A 19,064-nucleotide genomic window follows, 5' to 3' on the forward strand; every position below is an offset into this window, starting at 1 on the left:
GTCGAATTAGAATAATCCTGAGCTCTGTACCTTTAAGTAGATTATTCAGATAACACTACAGAGTGTAATAACTTCCTATTTTAACCAGACACTGGTGATCGATCTCACTATTATGTGTCTGATCATTTTAATTCAGATATATTTCGATCATCGTTTCATGCATAATGCAACTAATACTGAATTCTCATTTAGATACATTGAAGTCTTAATTTCATGCATGATGATATTTGTATCTGAAATGTAGTTACATATGTTGCATCTCCAGATAGCTGTCTTAGAAAGTAATGCAGTCTATTAGTCTCGGATACTGAGAATCCTCTTTATTCTATAGGGCCCAGTATCACGCATTAGCAATTATAGAGCAAATATCTGGGTAAACACTGGATGCATGCTCTCAGTATAGTGTCCTTGTTTGTTAGTATCACTTCTTTGAATATAAGGTAATTTATGTGTGTATAGTTACTCTCCAGATACTTCATGTGTATATGCTTGTTCTCCAAATCCACTGGATTATATAGCAACCTGGATGTCTCAGGCTCTTCCCAGTTTCAGACACTTTCCTCTCTCTTGTTGTTATATGCCAAGAGGGTGGAGCAGGTACTCTTTACCCTTGCTGGGCCTGTTGGAGGGGCCCAGAGGTGTCCTGGATCCAGCTTTCCCCCTCTCCCTTTCCTGTTGTGGAAAGCTGGACAGAAGAAAAAGTACTGACTGCTTCTGCCACCGTTCTCCCCAGCAAAGCACAAGCTGCTCAGTGCCATGTGCTGAGCTGGGGAGAGAGGCAGCTGCAGCAGCTTGTCCTCTCTCTCCCTGCGTTGGTGTAGGAGCGAGTGCTACCTGACACTGGCACCCCAACCCTGGACACCAGCACTCCCCTCTGTGTGGCATGCACACTCACTTCGTGGCCGCACAGAACATTTAAAAAAAACATGAAGACAGTCTGGTCACACCCCCTCCATTTGGCTACACAACCTTCTTATACCAGGGCCCACCAAAACTGTTAGCTCCCCTGTGTGTGAGTAATGCTTCGGTTATGGCCAGTAGGTTAAAGTTGTTAGAAATGAAGGGGTCATGAATGGATGTTAGTTTGTTGCAAATAGAGTGTGTATTCCATATGGCACATTTTAGTGATTTGTCCATATGGCACATTTTAGTGATTTGATGTTATGAGGTTAGCTGGATTTATATATTGCTGCAATTCAGGTTAATGTGAGTAGGGCATGTGGTTTGGGCCCAGATTTTGTGAATTGTCACCAGCAAATTGAAGCAGGAGAGGCAGATAAGTGTAACTGTCAGAAGTTTGTGAATGTCTTTTTATGATTACAGGTTGTGGAAGTTATTGTAAATGTATAAAGATAAGTAAAAATCTCTTGAGTGATAATAAGAGGGGATTGGATTAATGAGGCAGCAATATGTACAGATAGGTAAGTTGCAGGGAGAGTGAATTATGTAAGTGCTTTAGACAGAATACCATGGAGTGAAATACAGAGAAGCAATTTGTGGTACATGGAGGGTAATTCCAAGTTGATCGCAGCAGGAAATTTTTTAGCAGTTGGGCAAAACCATGTGCACTGCAGGTGTGACAGATATAACATTTGCATAGAGAGTTAGATTTGGGTGGGCTATTTTGTTTCTGTGCAGGGTAAATACTGGCTGCTTTATTGTTATACTGCAATTTAGATTGCAGATTGAACTCACCACACCCAAATCTATCTCTCTCTGCACATATTATATCGCCCCCCCCCCCCCCACCCCCTGCAGTGCACATGATTTTTCCCAACTGCTAAAAAAAATTCTGCTGCGATCAACTTGGAACTACCCCCATGGTTTATTTGAAATACAACTAGTTATTTAGGCTTAGAGCATAATGAAGTTTCAATTGTTAAAATAACATATTCAAATAATTGTTTACTGATGTTGATCAGCTGTTAATTTTCAAACACTTATAGTGATTTTGAACAATTTGTGTATGTGAATGCATATTGGCCAGTACATCTAACCCTAGACTGCATGTAAAGGAATGCTATGGCTAATTAATACAGGCTACCAGTAATTAAATTTTTTAGCTGATGAAATGTGATCATTTAGACTGCATTTGACTAAGCCAGGCATTCCAAACCTCGGTCCACAAGGCACAATAACAGTTTTTAATGATATCCATGCTTGAGCAATGGTGACTTAATTAGAACCTCGGTTATGTTGACTAAGGGGGTCATTCCGAGTTGATCGCTAGCTGCCGTTGTTCGCAGCACAGAGATGAGGCTAAAAAATGGCACTTCTGCGCATGCATACACGCGATGTACGAGTACAACGTCCATTGTGGTTTTACACAGGTTCTAGCAACGTTTTCCTTCGCACTGGTGGCTGCAAGAAGATTGACAGGCAAGCGGCATTTCTGTGTGTCTACCGAGCGTTTACTGGCAGTGCTTAGAAAAACGCAGGCGTGCCTGGAAAAACGCAGGTGTGGCTGAGCGAACGCTGGGCGGTGTGTGACGTCAAAAGCCAACCATCCAATTTTATATTCAACGCATAGGGAGAGTAAGTACAGAGCTGGTCTTGTTTTGCACAAAAAGGTTTTGCAGGCACTCTGCTGCACAAGCATGTGCACTTCTGCTAAGCGAAAATACACTCCCCGGTGGGTGGGGAAAAGCATTTGCAGTGCTGCTTAAAGTAGCTAGCGAGATACCAAATCAGAATGAACCCCTTAGCCATTTGTGCTGAAGCCTGGGTATCATCAAAACCTGCACTGTTAGTGTGCCTTGAGTACAGAGGTAGGAAAACACTAGACTAAGCAAACACCAGGCCAGCATGCCTCATAATTAACTATGCATCAGTCAAATTTTAAACAAAGGGGGTAATTCCAAGTTGATCGCAGCAGGATTTTTGATAGCAACTGGGCAAAACAATGTGCACTGCAGGGGAGGCAGATATAACATGTGCAGAGAGAGTTAGATTTGGGTGTGGTGTGTTCAATCTGCAATCTAATTTGCAGTGTAAAAATAAAGCAGACAGTATTTACCCTGCACAGAAACAATATAACCCACCCAAATCTAACTCTTTCTGCACATGTTATATCTGCCTCCCCTGCAGTGCTCATGGTTTTGCCCAGTTGCTATCAAAAATCCTGCTGCGATCAACTTGGAATTATCCCCACAGGTATTTGCAGTTGCAAGCAAATCATGATATGACATTTTAATTTTTCATACAGTATTTACAAAACTGTTGCATAGTGTTCACTAACAGTTTGAGGATTTCAGAGTGAAAGATATGAACATATGTTTAAATACACAGAGGAGTTTGCATGAGGTTGAAAGGCAGGTTGTTTTTCTGAAAGTTCCCTAGCTGCAGAGATGATAGGATGTACAGTATGTTTCCATCTGTTTTCATCACCTTTAAGTTCTGAATTTTCATAATATTACATAACCCTTTTAAAAATAAACCTTGTAAAAAAAAATCCATGACCAGCCAAAAACCGCTGACCAGCATAACAACTCTCCTTAAGAATATTACATACAGTATCAGGGCCGGCTCGAGGGTTTTGAGCGCCCCGGGCGGGCGATGAGGGCGTGGCTTCATACAGGGGGCAAGGTCACTTGCGCACTGCACAGCAAAGGTCCTTTCCACGAAGGGAAACTAGACGTTACGCGTCTAGTTCCCTTCACGGCAGGGGGCAGCGGATCCCTTCACGGCACAGCAACAGCGGATCTTGCCATGGTGCGGCGCCCTCCGGAAGGCGGTGCCCCGGGCAAAAGTCCTGCTTGCCCGTGGCAGATCTGCTACTGTACAGTATGTGTTCAATAATTCCAATCAAGGCCTAGCACACAGTGGCCTACAATGTCGGAATGGCTGTGAGGCTCTTGAAAACCAGTGCCAATCCTGGCCACCGGAAAAGTGGGCAAATCTCCTGCAGCACCGCAAAATATCTACGTAAACTGGGAGGGAATTTATTAAATACAGTATACAGTATAGATTGTTCTCTTTAAGATGATAAATCATATTGCACTAAACATTTATTGCAGCATGCTTTAGTACCACATATTGACCCTATTATGACTAGCAACCAAAAGCAGAATACAAAACAAAAACATAATAGACAGATGTTGCTAAATTGTGAATTGCTATTATTAATATAGAACTTTTATTAAATCAAGGTAAAAAATTTGTCCTCATTCTTTGATCCATACCAGTGAAATATGTAGTAATAAAGTGTCCAAGTGCATAAATAGTGGTATAAAGAGTATAGCTGTATGATGCAAAATAATCTGCAATTGTAACTCAGTGGCAGCATTGTGTGCTTACAGTATAAGGGGGGGGGGGGTACACACAGTGCGATAATCTAAGCAATCTGACTAGATTGCTTAGATTTTCAGCAAGATCGCTCCTAGTGTAGCCCTAACAGCGATAGCGATGCGCAGCCCTGAGCATTGCTATCGTTGGTGCTAGATTGGCCTGCCGGGTGGGTGAAGTGAGCGGCCCCCCCGTCTCTTCCCACACGCTCAGCTGTGCTGAGCATCGGGAGAGATGTGTGCTGAGCGGTTTGCTCAGCACCCATCTCTCCAGCATCGGACCATCTATATGGGCCTTAACAATGTATAATAATAGAGTTGGTGCTAGTTAGTATAAATGGTATACGGAGTGGATCATGTATGTATGACTGATATTCCCACTTAGGGTTACCTAGTCACTGTCACTTTCTTTTCTAAGTAATCAGTGTTATATAATGACGGAGTATGAGGAGACTATATTGTTACTAGTGTAGGTTGCTACAAGAATACTGATAGCATTCATCACATTTGTTTTAATTAGCAATACAGCAGTTCCATTGTTTCAGTAGAGATAATATTATTATATGGGATTAGGGGTTAATGAGCCACTTACAGAGAGAAAGTGGTAATGTAAACTGTAATTTATCATGATATCCTCGAGAGGTTATTGTGGCTGGGAGATATTAGCCACACCCCATTAGTGTTAGGATATTACTTATTATAGTTATATTTATCATTTGTCTTGAGGAAGTCTCCGGTTGCCAAGGAGATGAAATGCGTTGACGCCCACTTTCTATGTCCAGTTGTTTGGAATTAACCCGCTGATTGAACCCGCACACAGCTTCTCACAGATACAACCTACCATGGCCTGACAAACGCAGGGCGCTTCAGCCGGCGGCTTTCAGCTGGAGCACTGCTTTCGATCTCTGTGCTGTGCTGCTGACGTCCAGGACTCCGTTCACACGCACTGAGTGACTGCTGCTGGCCTCCGCAGTGAGGTCTAACACCCGTGACGAGGAGTGAGTTCTTTGGAGTTCTACGTACAGGTTACTAAAGATCATCATTTGCTCAGAGCAGAGCCGTGGTAACTATATGGCAGTTTTCAAATTAGCTGCAATCAGTTCAAACAAATATATACCCATATATGTGAACAGATATCTAAACGGACCCTGTTCATTCAATTTCGCAGGAACCAGCACATGGGTAAATACACACCTATATCTATAGAAGTTCTTCATTATAAGGCTGTGATTATTCCTTGCGGGACATTTTAATAAACACTATTTTATATAGTAATTATAGCTAAACAATTCTATTATATTGTATGCCATATCAATTACTATTACTCATTAATTATTTGTTGCTAATTATATGCTGCTTATTCGTTTAAATTGTGTCATTTTTTAAAGATTATTGGATATAAATTTATTTATACGTATCTTGTAAGTTCTACTGAGTCAATTATTTTACATGACAGACTGCACACTATAGTTTAATTTGATACAGTGTACATATAGCTTGGAGTATACATTTTTTCTTATAGTTATATTTATAAACCAAATGTGGTGTAAAAGGTTAATTCAAAACTTGTGATCATTGAACTATGATTTAAAATATTATTCTCAGGCGGTCACTGCAGCATTTGAATATTAACCACCCAACATTGTTATAAGGATATAACTTATTGTATTGTGTGCAATCTCATATCCTGCAGAACATGGCATATTTAGCTACAGTAGATTAATTCACAATATAGGAATCATTAATGCAGATCTTCATGGCATTTATTAATTAAATTAGCTATCGACTGTTGCTTCTACCTTGTATATTATTTCCAGCAACAATGATAAGTGCTGTAGCTGTGGCCTCTCTCAGGGGCAGATACATCAATATATTCATAACTTGACTATTATTTTTCCATTTTGCAGAGCAAGCAAATATATGTTGTAGAGTGTATACTGTATGTACAGCTCAGTTCCCTAGGTAAATATTCAGATAATAGCTTTTCAGTCTGAAATCACACGTTAGTATCTACCCTAAGAATCGCAGGGCAGTCCACTAACTAACTACCTTTTTGAACACGGACTTCTCTTCATTGACACTCTTAATTATGTGACAGTATGCTGTGTTTGCACATACTCACTTGTCCCACTGAGTATTTTTCCTTAATTGATATTAGGACAACACATAGCGCAACCATAAATATACTAATGTATCATAGATAGAGCAGAAGGGGAGACATGATGTTCCTGAGTATGAGATGGCGATGCAGGGAGATAAGACTGGGTGCTATGGCAGAGCATGGGTCAGCTGATAGATAGGAGTCACTCAGAGCTCAGCTACACTAATATAAGGGAGATGCTGAGAGCATGGGAACACACTGGAAGTTATACATGTGGGATATACTGTATAGGCTGTAAATGCCTGTTCTGTAGATGTGGTGCAACTTGATCTACGAGAGATTGGGAAGTCTAGAACATGGGTGCATGCTGCTATGAAGCATATTGCGAGATGACTCTGCAGCACATGAGTACTCCTATGTACAGTTCACCCAGAACAGCAAGAGACATTAGTGAGAGATATACTGTACGTAAATTAGTGATAGCACACCATAGTGCAGGAGCAGAGAATTGTCTCCCAATGAAGTTCGCTTGACACCTATTATTTCCAACAGTTGTGTCTGTACCAGTGAGGAGCAATGAGGTCAACAATGGTCGGGGAGGCACTGACAAGTATCAGAGCCATATTTACACAAACATTTGATGGTGAGTTTTGACTTAGAAATGATTAGAATAATACAAAGAAGATATTTATAAGATATATATATCTTCTTTGTATTTTTCTAATTATTTTTATACTCAAAACTCAGAAGTATACAGGATTATGACTGGAGTATGCCTGCCCTGACTGCACGTCACTTTTCTTAACATCATGTGACCTGTCTCACCTGTGCTACATCTTCATCCCACCTGCATGTGTGGAGACTTCTGCTGCCAAACATTGACCTATATACCCTGAGATACAAGAGAGAGAGCTATAGCTGTGTGATTGACCTAATTCGTTTTCTATAATCACACAGACTTGAAAATACTGTAGGTTGAAGTAATAAGTACTGTGTATGTTTATTTACAGAGTAACCTGGATGTGACATGGAGAACCAGACTTACATGAATGGATTCCACTTGTTACCATTTTATGCAAAATCAAATTATGTATTGCCAACTGTATGTTTATTTTTATTCCAACATATAATTGGAGTATTTATTAATGCTATTATAATAACAGTAGTATACACTGATTACCAGTTACACACCCCTATGTATCTATTTCTCTGTAACCTGGCCTTAGTAGATATCTGTTATACAACCACCATTGTCCCCAACCTGCTGTACATGTTACTATCTGGAGATAATACAATGTCCTTCATACAATGCTTCACACAGATGTACTTTTTTTTTTTGGCTGCTTCCTCAGAGACTTATCTAATATTCATTATGGCATTTGACCGATATGTTGCTATATGTAACCCTTTACACTATCACAATATTTTAAAAAGGAAACATTGTCTCTTATTGGCATCTGGCACTTGGATATCAGGAAGCTTAAACTCATTTGTGTATACAATATCAGCATCACATCTGTCCTTTTGTCACTCTCGCACCATACACCAGTTTTTCTGTGATGCAAAAGCTTTGCTTAGCATCGCCTGTGCTGGTAGTGAAGACTTTTATATTGTAATCTTGATGGAAGTATTGGTATTTGGAACCTTTCCTTTCATCTTCTGTGTGACATCATACGTAAAAATGATCAGGGTCATCCTGCAGATAAAATCTAAGGATGGAAGAAAGAAAGCCTTCTCCACCTGCTCATCCCACCTCACCGTTGTCATTATGTTCTATATGACGGCTTCGTCTATGTACATGTTGCCACCATCAGAATACTCCGATGTCCTAGAACAAGTGTTTGGTATTCTATGCTCAGTTGTGACTCCCACGATAAACCCTCTTATCTACAGTCTCCGGAATAAAGATATTAAAAGTGCTCTACTGAGACTATTTGGGGGTACTCAAACTATTGAACAGCGAGGTAGAATGCTCAGCATTTTTAAATGACTCTATATTAATTATAACTGAGTTTTAGCAATTTTTTAATGCATATGAATTTGCTCTTAATGATCCTTTATTCTCTGAAATAGTTCTTATCGGTATGTTCTGGCTGCTTCAACTTTTTTAATTGCTTTTCATAATCAAGCCTGAAGTTCAGTTCGATGCACCAGAATCTGATTTCTATACAATGTTGATGTTATACTGAGTTGAGTGATTTTTACCACTGCACATCTTCCACGATAATAAACATTCACACAACACAAATTAGGTACTTGTGTGGGTGCACTAAAGACCTTTAAGATCATTAAAAAATATTTGGCAGGATGTAATTGGATGTGAGTTTGTACAAATGAGCGTGTTTAGCTCTAAACTCTCACATTTTGCAAACTCAACCAATGTAATAAAATGCGGGAACAAAAAAACTTGCACCCAGAGGTTTTTCCATTGCACACATACAACTCAGACAATGTAATAGGATGCAAGTTTACAACTCGCACCTAAAACATTATCAACATCTCTCCAAAAAATAGAGCAGCTTCCGGCTGGCGAGTTTGACAGAAGCATGTACAGATCAGTGAGAACCATGCATGCTTCTGTCTGTAAAAGTGCTGAAGTAGTTTTAAAAAAAGATGTGCAGCCCCCCCTTCCCACCAAAGGCATCACCAGCCTCGAGCTCCTTGAGCCAGTACTAATTGCTAAAATACAGGTGAAAAATTGAATGAGGCTCTCCCACATTCTAACAACCAGCGCCGGGCTCTTTGACCCACTATCTTTGAGAACAGCACGGGGCTTCACTAGTCAAGAAGATAATGCCACAGCTGGAGGGACACATTTATACAGGTCCCTGCGGCCATAACATTAAATCCTCAACAAGTCAGCCCTGGCCGGGGTTCCATGGGGGAGTGCTACCAATAAAGGGGTCACCCAAAAGCCAGGGCTGAAGCCCGGGGCTGTCCCTGGCATTCCTGGTCTGTGAATGGCTGGCTAATAGCCATTGTGTAAAATAAATAATGAATATTGTATTTTACTTGTGGAGCAACAAGTCACAGCAAGCCTCCCCTGCATTAAAGGGCCCACTGGTACCTGTTGTTCCATCAGTAAAATAAATATTAAAATAAACACAGAAAATACATACCATGACAAGATAATTTTTAAAAAACATACTTACACAAACATACTCATACTTACATTAATTTACCTACTGTCCCACATAACCCCTTGATCCCCTTGTCAAGTAGTAATCCATAGGATACCTGTAAAAAAAAAATATATATATATATGTTTATATAAAGAACAATACTGTCTTCCTGCACTATTTGAGTAATAATCCAATTACAAACTAATATAAACTATGGAGGGGGTCTGTGAGGGGATTAGTGTGCACTATGAGGGGGGCTGTGAGGGTATCAGCATGCACTTTGAAGGGGGGCTGGGAGAGCATTCAGTCTGCACTATGTGGGGGCTGTGAGAGGATCATTGTCCCTTAGGAAGGGAGCTGTGAGGAGATCAGTGTGCACTATGAGGGGGGCTGTGAGGTGATAAGTGTGCACTATGAGGGGGGTGTGAGGGGATAAGTGTGCACTATGAGGGGGGTGAGGGGATAAGTGTGCACTATGAGGGGGGGGGTGAGGGGATAAGTGTGCACTATGAGGGGGGCTGTGAGGTGATAAGTGTGCACTATGAGGGGGGCTGTGAGGGGATAAGTGTGCACTATGATGGGGCTGTAAGGGCATCAGTGTACACTATGAGGGGTGGCTGTGAGGGGATAAGTGTGCACTATGAGGGGGGGTGAGGGGATAAGTGTGCACTATGAGGGGGGGTGTGAGGGGATAAGTGTGCACTATGAGGGGGGCTGTGAGGTGATAAGTGTGCACTATGAGGGGGGCTGTGAGGTGATAAGTGTGCACTATGAGGGGGGGTGAGGGGATAAGTGTTCACTATGAGGGGGGAGGTGAGGGGATAAGTGCGCACTATGAGGGGGGGGTGAGGGGATAAGTGTGCACTATGATGGGGCTGTAAGGGCATCAGTGTACACTATGAGGGGTGGCTGTGAGGGAATCAGTGTCCACTATAAATGGGGCTTTGAAGGTTTCATTGTGCACTATGTGGGGGACTGTGAGGTGATCAGCATACACTATGAAAAGGAATGTGAGTACATCAGTGTGCACTATGATGGGGATATAAGGAAATCAGTGCGCAGTATGAGAGGGGGTTGTGTGGGGATCAGTGTGTCGCATGAGGGTGTGTGAGGGGATCAGTGTGCACCATGAATGGGGCTGTGAGTGCATCAGTGTGCCGTGTGAGGGAGATGTAAGGGAATCAGTGTGCAGTATGAGAGGGGGCTGTGTGGGGATCAGTGTGCAGCATGAGGGTGCGTGAGGAGATCAGTGTGCACCATGTGTGGGGCTGTGATGGGATCAGTGTGCACTATGAGGGGGCAATATGCACTATGAATGGGGCTGTGAGGGGATTAGTGTGTTCTGTGAGGCAATGTATGAGGGAGGTTGTAAACTATGTGAGGGTCAGTGTGCTATAATGGTGGTTGTAAGCTATGAAGATACAGTAAGGGCTGCAGGTGGTGATAGGGAGCCATGAGAGGGTCAGTGTGTACTATGAAGAGGTCGTAAGCTGTGAGGGGGCAGTGAGAGCTGCAAGGTGGGACAGTAAATTATGTAAAGGAGGCAGTGAGTTTTTAGCTTGTCATCTCAGAAGATTACATATTTAATTTACTAATGCAAGTGAAATTAAATTTATAATCTCTTCTGTCCAGTTTTTCTTTTGTGTAGTGGTGGTGGGAGGCTCAAAGCAAATTTATGCACCATTTGTATCATCCATTAGCTAGTTCTCCTACTGCACTAGTTACAGTAGTAGTCATACTTACAAAAATCCTTGCGCATGCGTATACAGTAAGTAGCATACCTGTACATATTATTGGTATGCTGGAAGAGGAAAGGACAAGTAATCTCTTTTTTCAAATTTGGTTCACCAGGCAAAAAAACAAGTGCTCAAAGTACCAGTACTAATAACAATTTGGGGGGATGCACACTGTGTATTTTTATTAGAGAGACCTACAGAATAGTTCATAATGTCTCTTAGCCCTATCCTAGCTGAATGAAATTAGAGTTATTAGGCCAACAAAAAATGTGCCCTCAACAAGTACTGAAAGCACTAGGCTCAGCCAAACACCAAGCTTTTTGGGGTTGGTGTCGGGTGTTACTGTTCTCAGAAAGTCCTGGCATCCCGAAAATGTTTAGCTACAAGTGCCAGCCTACCTGTGGCTACCAAAGTATATTGGCAGATATAATTGGGAGAAATAAAAGCGCCAAGTTGCCTGAGACCTGTAATATACCTGCTAAAAATTATGTTAAATAAAATTAAAGATTTTCACTTCATTTTTCTTTTAGACTCTCCACACAATGACTTCTGCGGAAGGCTACTAACAGACATTGGTGGTCATTTCGAGTTAATCGCTAGCTGCCATTGTTCGCTGCGCATGCGTATGCACCGCAATGCGCAAACGTGTCATACTGTTACAAAGTCCTTTGTGGTTTTGCACTGGTTCTAGCAAAGATTCCAATCGCACAGCCGAACACAAGGAGATTGACAGGAAGTGGGAGTTTCTGGGTGGTCAACTGACCATTTTCTGGGAGTGTTTGGAAAAACGCAGGCATGGCCGGGCGTTTGCTGGGCGGGTATCTGACATCATTACCGCGTCACTCGTCGCATCAATCATCGCACAAGATAAGTAACTACAAGGCTGGTCTTGTTTTGCACAAAATGTGTTTGCAGGCGCTCTGCTGCACAGGCATTAGCACTCCTGCAAAGCAAAAATACACTCCCCCGTGGGCGGCGACTATGCAATTGCACGGCTGCTAAAAACTGCTAGCGAGCAATCAACTCGGAATGACCCCCATTTTCTTAATTGAAGACATTGGGCCTGATTGATATCTATATTAAAGGCCAAGAACCATATTGGCAGCAAAAGGGTCAGCTTTATTTAATAAATTATTGCAAGGATTAAAGTTATATGCTGATGAATAGGGAATAGCCCCCCACACACAGTATTGACATCTTGTCCAAATAATCCAACAAAAGATGAAGATGGGACCCAAAGTCAGGCCATTGCAACCAACTGAAGCTTTAAATGGGTGCCAACTATGAGACCATTGCTAACAAATCAAGCTTTAGATGGCATCCATCTGCTAGACCATCACCAACAACTCAAGTATAGATGGGATAAAGTGCAAAACCATAACAATCAACTCAAGATTTAGATAGAGGGCCACTGGCAGACCAAAGCCAAAAAAATCAAGATTTAGATTAGAGGCAGCTACCAGATCATCACCAACAAATCAAGATTTAGATGAGGCCAACTGCCAGTCTATCACAAACAACTCAAGCTTTAGATGGGGGTCTTCTGCCAGACTGTAGCCATTAACTCAAGATTTAGATGGAAGACCACTGCCAGACCATAGCCAAAAAAATCAAGATTTAGATTAGGGGCAACTGCCAGATCATCACCAACAAATAAAGATTTAGATGAGGCCAACTGCCAGACCATCGCCATTAACCAAAGAATTTGATGGGGGCCCACTGCCAGACCACCACTAACAAATCAAGATTTAGATGGCATCCAAATGCCAGACCATCACCAACAACTCAGGACTTAGATGGGGGTCTACTGACAGACCATCACCAACAAATAAAGATTTAGATGGGGGCAAACTGCCAGAGCATCACCAAAAACTCAAGGTTTAAATGAGTGAACCTCCAACCTACTATCACCATGACAAAGGAGGCCTGCTGCCAACCCATTTCCAACAACTCAACTTCCCTGCCAATGACACACAACAAACTACAATAGGATGGCATCAGGTTGAACCTTAGTATTGGCAGGGAAAGTACCTCAACACATACAACAAAAGTCCCTGTTACCATTTTTGTCTGCAGAACAATAAATCTGACAATCAGAATAGCTGACTACCAAAGACACAAAATATCTCCCAGTCAGGAACTCACTGTTATAAACCAGCACCTCATCCCCAAATCTCCATTACCTGTAACAGATCTATAAAAGCAACCATACACAGTGGACATCCCTTACATTTTTAACCCTTGCTCTATAAATGTATCCTGAAAAAGATGAGTTTATATTGCAGCATGTATATGAGTCTACAGTATTTCTAAAACTTAATGTTGTCATAAATATTTCAAAACAAACAATATTATATAAGCACACATAATGTGGGTAAATACAGTTTGAATTAAAGTGTGTAAATATTTTGCAGTATTATGCCTACAATTAATGTCACAATGTTACTGTATAACAAGACTAAACTGTAAATGAATGTTGAGAAGTTGATATAAAAAAGTTTTGCTAAACTACAGTATGTTTAAAAACTTTGTACTCAAACCCCAAAGGCAAAATGTATGGGTTATGCAATTCAGTAACTTTCTTATCCACATAGTTTCAGCTTAGTTAAAATACATTGATTATGGATCCTCACTGTATAAATAAGAGTCTTTCCTTTCTTGTGTCCTTTTCTTATGGCAATATACAGGTGAGTTATGATCCATCTACTACATTATAATATACAATGCAAATTCAATGATCTATAGCTGTGATGGTTCAGGTATTTAAGGACATTTTGTGCAATTGTTTTTGTAATTTCATTTCTCGTATTGGTGCTTCTGTTAATGTAAAGCAAAACATTTTATCTATAACTTGACAATGACCATGTACAGTACAGATTTACTTATATAAAAGTCTTACTGTCATATTAAAAACATGTGATTGTATAAGTATCAGGAGTTTATAAAACATTTCATAAGAGATAAGATTATGTCTGACAGAGGAATATTTCCTATCTAGTTTCTATGAGGATCTCTGTAGGACCACCCTGATGTGTGAGAGGCTGATTACACAGGATTTTATGTCTGCACTAAGCTCTATACTGCTGGTAAACACAATGTAACAGATTTCAGTATTTAAGAACTTTAACAAATTGATAATATTAAGAGATGGTATTTCATGCTGAATATGTTTATACAATATAAGAGATAGGATTATGGATTCACAGTAGGTAAAAGTAAAAAAATAATTTTTTTATGGCCAGTGACCTTACTGTTCTTTCAGCTAAATGCCATATTACTTTTTTACAGCATATACTGTGTATATAATATACACAAAAATATATTATATATGTCTTTTCCTTGTAAAATCTTTAAAGTAAATGACAAAATAAACGATATGAATGGACTTATATTTTCTTAGCCTTTGAACGACAATGTTATTTGTATTAGTCAGGTAACTGTAAACCCCCTAAACTTGGATGTGGATCCTGCTCATCGCACATCAGGACATAACTCTATATCCTGGTTAATCTGGATGGGTTCATTCTCCAATGTTTTATCATAAGAGCTTTTGCTGGTAATACAATGGTCGGGATAAATAAAGTGATTTTCAATTTATGAAATTAAGTTTCTTAATACAGTATTGTTTCTAAAAACAAAAATGACACATGTCCAATGGAGGCAGTTATAGTGTAATACCTGATAGTTCTACATGTTAGACGTAAACGTCACTAGAACCAAAGATTATTTTCATTAAGACATGTATTAGCCAAACTTATAATAATAGACAGATGTGATATATACTGTATATCCTTTATATTATGTAGAGATGTGTTTGAAACCACAGTCTCCCTGCACCAGCTTTAAAGGAGCCTCCTAACACTAGTCAGTGCTGAAGGGGGACCCTGCTCCTACCTCCATCTACCTATCCTGCTTTTGCATCTGACCCTATTCACAGCATAACACTGACATGTCAAATGCAGACCTGTCCTCTCATACACATCAGACAGAGGGACAGGTCACTGTATTACATAAGGTTGGATGCTTCTCATTTGAAACATTTTGAACATTCTGATGATGTGTTTCCATGACTACAGGTTGCTCTGTCCCCACATCCTGGGACCACAGATGTGTTGGACATAAAGAGTAGTTACAAAAAGTGATTTTGGTCATGTCTCATAAAGACTCAAATGAATAAAATTATTGTTTCTAAGTTTAACAAAAACAAACTTCTGTCTAATCAAAATCTGTCTTATTTATTTTTATTTAGACACCACATGAAACATAAAATAATTTCTCCTCTGTGTAAATACATATTAACACTAATAGATTACTCCTGTAAGTTTCACATGGACAAAGTAAGGAATCATGGGTAAGTGTAATGTATTAATTTATAATATAATATAATGCAAATACTGCATGGTAAATTGTATACTTAAAAAAGCATTTCCTGTACTATTCATACTGTATAAACCTGCTTATACTGTATCTCTAGAATTTATTCTATTTCAGACACCTCAATGATACTACATTCTATTATATTACAGGATGCAAGCGTTGGTTATATTGCACTTCTAATCAACAATTGTGTAAGCTACAGCAATGTGTTTTATCTGTTGATTATTTATTAGATCTGCAGATCATTTTATACCTAGTGAGACAACTCACGCTATTTACCACTTTTTTAAAGTAAATCTCTATTTGACTTACTACTCATTGTAGATTTATAATTATTAAAATCTGTAATTCTTAATGATGTAATATATATTTTTTACACAGAGTATCATACAGCTGGGCATATAAGAATCTGAAGTGAGACAAACAAATGTCATATTATTTTAGACCACAGTGGGTAAATACATATTTCAACCAATCACATCATTAGACTATATATTGCTCAATTTCCCACAAGAACAACAAAAATATTCTTATACTTATGTATTACAGTTGTCACTGAATAATTTTCTGTGGCTGACAATCATAACAATTTAAAACTGGATACACAATGGGGGTCATTCCGACCAGATCGGTCGCTGCAGTTTATCGCAGCACAGCGATCGGGTCGGAACTGCGTATCCGCTGGCACTGCAGTGCACCGGCTCATGCCGGACAGCCGAAGGCTGTAGTTCACTAGCGATTGCCTCTGCCTGATTGACAGGCAGAGGCTGTCGCTGGGCAGGAGGGGGCGACACGGTGGCATTTCTGAAGAACATTGGATGACCCATATGTGTCAAACTTTCCATTGGCCGATTTAGATATCCAAATAAAAATCATTTTGGTAAGGAGACTGGCGTGGAGGCTTTATTTTAATCTGATATTTTTTTAATGTCATATTTATTGTTCAATACGTTGATTAAATTTACACATAACATTTATTAATTAGCACCTGGTTGGCGCTGTGTTTTACCATTTTTTGATGATGGCTGACTACTGCTGGATGATACACAAAGACGACACTGAAAAACTTATAAGCGAAAAGAGACAAAATGAAGTTTGAAGTAAGAAAAACAAGAAAAATATTTTTTCAATAAATATGGTTTTGGTTCTATTGTTTGATTTTATTGTTATTTTATGATGTAATTAAGACAAAAACAGTGATATCATCTACACTTTTTTCATATTTCACAATAAATATGTCAAGAACAAATAAACTTCTTGCTTTTTCTTAAAAATGTATGTAACCCTCTAATAGGTAAATGTGATGTGGTAAGTTTTTTTTATATACTATTTCTTGATGTACACGAGTATAATTAAGAATATAAAAGTATTATTAAAAAAGCTTTCAATACCTTAAATTTTGCAGACCTGTGTTAATTCCAACAATTGTGTGTGTACCAGTAAGGTGCAATGAGGTCAACAATAGCTGGTGAAGCACTGACAAGTATAAGATCCATGGGCATAACTAGAATTTTGTAGGCCCCATAAAAACTTTTGATAGGGCCCCAGCGCTGTCACTACAATGTCCTTAAAGCTGGGTATACACTAGGCAATATTTTAAACAATATCACTTATTTTAGCCCTTCTGAGTGATATCATTTGTAATATCATCCAGTGGGCACTTTCAATATTGTTAACGATGCATGTTCCTGCGTATTGTTAACGAGGTCTTCTGTCGTCTGTACATGTAACTCAATTTTGACTATATCATCAATGATTGCATGTTCAGAGTGGTGACAGGTAACGTCACTGAACAATATCGCTAGCGATATCGTTCGGTGTATATGCACTATATAGTTTGTCAGAGAGTTATCAGGCAGTTCATAGGAAATCATTAACAATATAATTCATGGACGATATTGTGTATTGTGTACCCAGCTTTAGGGGGGGAGAGGAGTGTGGTGAATGAGAGACAAAGAGGGTTTAGGGGGGAAAAGACAGAGAGAAAAAGAGAGATTTGAAAGTGAAACAGAGGGAGAAAAAGAGGGCTTCATGGAAAGAGAGGGAATGATAGAGAGGAGTGAGAGAGAGAGGGTGTCAGAGAGAGAGAGAGAGAGAGAGGGGAAGGACCAAGAGAGAGAGGGAGGGTTGCGAGCGAGAGTGAGAAAGAGAATGCCAGGGAGGGAGGGAGAGATAAAAAGGGGAGCATGAGAGTGAGAGAGTGTCAAGGAGAGAAAGAGGTAAAGACAAGGAGAGAGAGGGTGCCAGGGAGAGAGAGATAGAGAGAGGGGGTTACAGGAAGAGAAAGAGGGAAAGACAGGGAAAGAGAGAGAGTGTCAGAGACAGTGCCAGGTAAAGAAGGAGAGAGAGATGAAGACACTGACAGAGAGAGGGAGAAAGAGTGTGTCAGTGAGAGAGGGGGAGCGAGAGACACGTGTCAGCAGGATTGGAAAGAGAGACTGTTTCAGGTGGAGAAAGAGGGAGGGAGACAGTGTTACTAAGACAGAAAGAAAGTGTCAGGCAGAGAGTGAGAGAAAGAGAGAGACAGTGTCAGGGAGAGAAAGGGTGGAGGAGAGAAAGATGGAGGCAGTGTCAGTGAGAGAGACAGTTCCAGAGAGAGAGAGCATCAGGGAGAGGGGGAAAGAAAGAGAGGGAGGGGGAGCGAGCTCAAGAGACATTACCTCAGTGGTTCCCAAACTTTGTGCTGCGGCACCCTGGGGTGCCTCAAGACACTTGCATGGGTGCCTTTGATTGGTGGTCATGAACCAATTCAAATTATTTACAGTCATTGTAATGGGCATTGCCAGTGCTGGTGGCTGTCCATCAAAATATGTAAACAAACAGAAGCAATTCTTGCCCATCACCACTCAATTGAACCTAATGATGACATATAAATACTATTTACTTAATTAAATATTTCTTTAAAAATGTCTCAATAATACCACTTTTACACCAAAAACCCAGGTCTGATCCAGGTTTCAGGATACAGTTCCAACCCAGGTCAGACAAAGGTCAGAACCTTTTTACACTGCACATTGGACCTGGGTTATTCCCAGGTCAGCCGATTCACACTAAACCTGGGTCTGCCCTGCATGTCACTCACATACCCTCCCTTGAGGTGGACCTCTGCAAACACAGCCAATCAGCAGCTTTTAAGCATAACCCATGTCAGATAACAAGGGTCTTTCTGATTACACTGCACCATTACCTTGATCCATCCCTTGTAGCTATCAGGGTCGAATTTTCTGGTCACTCAACCTGGGTTATTTTTTACGGACCCTTTTACACCATGATGTGACCTTGGTAGACCCAGCAATAACCCAGGCAGCGTAAAATGGGTATAGAAGCTTTTGGTCTAGTGGTGCTGTGAAAAAAATTCTGATGCTCAAGGGTGCCGTGATTCAAAGAAGTTTGGGTACCACTGCACTATGTGATTAAAGCACAGAACAGAGGGAGGCAAAGACAG

This window comes from Pseudophryne corroboree, chromosome 7 (assembly GCF_028390025.1).
Source record: "Pseudophryne corroboree isolate aPseCor3 chromosome 7, aPseCor3.hap2, whole genome shotgun sequence".
Lineage (NCBI taxonomy): Eukaryota > Metazoa > Chordata > Amphibia > Anura > Myobatrachidae > Pseudophryne > Pseudophryne corroboree.